We start from the raw sequence: 2,500 nt of genomic DNA, 5'->3' as shown, positions 1-2,500 counted from the left end.
TTGCTAATAGATGTTTTGCTGACGGCGAATTATGTCCCTCAATGAAGGGCAGTGTCACCCGCTTGATTTTTAAGAAGCGTGGTGACGTCAAGCATTTAAAGAATTGGCGGCCCATCTCTCTTTTGAATGTAGATTACAAGATAATTTCTAAAGCGATTACTTTGCGCCTCTCTAAAGTCCTTGAGCACATTATTCACCCGGACCAGACCTGTTCTGTTCCAGGCCGAAGCATTTTTTCAAATGTTACCCTTTTGCGCGATGTCCTTGACTACATTCAACGGACTGATGAGTCTGCCATTTTGATAAGTCTTGACCAGGAGAAAGCATTTGATCGAGTCAATCGTTCTTTTCTTCTAAAGCTCCTTCAGGTTTATGGTTTCGGTCCTGATTTTTGTCGATGGATTTCCACCTTTTACAACGGCGCATTCATGCAAATTACTCTGAACGGTTGGCTCACTGATGTTATTTCCCTTGAGCGTGGGGTGCGTCAGGGGGACCCTCTGTCTCCCTTGCTTTATGTTCTTTGCGTGGAGGTCTTGGCCTCCCTTATCCGCAGCTCTCCTGGGATTGAGGGGTTTCTCCTTCCTGGTGCAAGAGGACTGCAGGCGCGTGTTCGCCTGTATGCTGATGACACCACGGCGATCCTCAGAAATCTTCGATCCTTGACCAACCTTTTTGATTGCGTCACCGTTTATGAAAATGGTTCTGGCGCCAAGCTTAATCGTAGTAAAACTGAAGCAATGTGGTTAGGGGCTTGGAGAAGTCGTTCTGATGAGCCACTTGGCCTCACTTGGGTTAAGAAAATGAGGATCCTTGGTGTCATCTTCGGCACTATCCCTACCGAACATTTGAATTGGCAGCCCAAGCTTGAGAAATTGGAGAAATCCCTCAATCTCTGGAAATCTAGGTCCTTGTCCTTGCCTGGCAAGGCTCTTATTATTAATATGCTTGGCTTAAGTAAGCTGGTTTACCTGGCCAGAGTTCTCACTCTGCCAGCCTGGGTCACTGCACGTGTTAATGCTTTGATTTGGCCCTTCCTCTGGGGTTCAAAGATGGAAACGGTCAGCCGTAATACCTTTTTTTTTGAAACCGAAGGATGGGGGTATTGATGTCATTAGCCTCCCCTTAAAGGCCCAGGCCTTAAGACTGGCGGGGATGGCTTATGTTCTCAATTCTCCCGAGGATTCTAGCTTTTTTATGCTTAAGTACTTTGTTGGTCGCCGTTTATCTTGTCTGCGTACCGAATGGCTTTCTTTGCGTGATAATTCTGCTCCTAGCGCTGTCTTCCCGACTCCTTTTTACGAGGCTTGTTTGGATACCTTGTCAAGGGTGGGTGACAGCGCTCTAGTTTCTAAGGTTCTCTATAAGAAACTCTTGTCCGTTGAGTCATCCCCGCCAATCCTACATCGACAGTGGTCTCTTGTTATCGGGCCAGGGTTTTCTCTCGATGGTCACTGGTCTCTCGTCCGGGATCCTTTTACAGAGAATTTTAAGAATGATGTTATTAGGTTAATTATCCTTCGTGGCGTCAAGGTGCGCGATTCTCTCTTTAACTGGGATGTTATCTCTTCTAGTCAGTGCGCCTCTTGTCCCCGACGTGAGACCATTGACCATTGCTTTTTAAACTGCGGTAGGGTCAAGAGGGTCTGGTCGCATTTTGCACCTGCCCTCTCCCTGGTGCTTGGTTCCCAGTTTGCTATAAGTCTTTTAACCGTGTTTTTCTTTCGCTGGTCCTCTGTTAGTTCTAAGAGGGCCCGCAATGCACGCCACTTGGTGAAATCCATACTCTACGGCATTTGGATCTTTCGGAATAGGGCCACCTTTCAAAACAGAAGAGAAGACCATCGAGCAATTATCTGTTATGTCCGTAATGATTTAAAACAGAGGGTCTTCCTGGATTCTAAACGCCTTTCTCAATCTCGCTTTCGCGATCTTTGGCTTCTGGACGGTTTTTGTGCCGTGGAGAATGGACTTCCCCGAGTTATAATCTAGTTGTACATTTAAATCCTTGTAGCCTTTTGTCCGTGCGCTGTTCGCGGTGTCCGCTATCAGGGGCTCTCCTTAGGGAATTTGCGCTGTTCATGGACTCTACCGTTAGGGCCCCGCGCTCTGGCGGCTAGCTGCTTACTCCGGCTTTTGGTTTCAATCGGTTTTTCTGTGCTTCCTCTTCTTTAGTGGTGTGTGTTTGTAAATAGCTGGTTTTAGTTTTTATTTGGAATAAAGGTTGTCTTTCACGAAAAAAAAAAAAAAGTACTGTCTACAGTTAGTTATATATATATATATATATATATGTATAATAAGTAGAATGATAAAGATTGAGTATCCAACGATGATGCCACTTGCGAGGAGGATCAAAAAGGATACAAAACGTCTTGACTCAGATAAGTTAATAGAAAGAATGAAAATTCTAACCGCACATATTACGTGACATATTATTGTGATTTTTTATAATTTATTTGTAATTTTAAACATTTTACACCTTTTGGTTCATGGTTTTGTA

The sequence above is a fragment of the Montipora foliosa genome, chromosome 5 (assembly GCF_036669935.1).
Source record: "Montipora foliosa isolate CH-2021 chromosome 5, ASM3666993v2, whole genome shotgun sequence".
Lineage (NCBI taxonomy): Eukaryota > Metazoa > Cnidaria > Anthozoa > Scleractinia > Acroporidae > Montipora > Montipora foliosa.
This window is presented reverse-complemented; position numbering follows the sequence as displayed.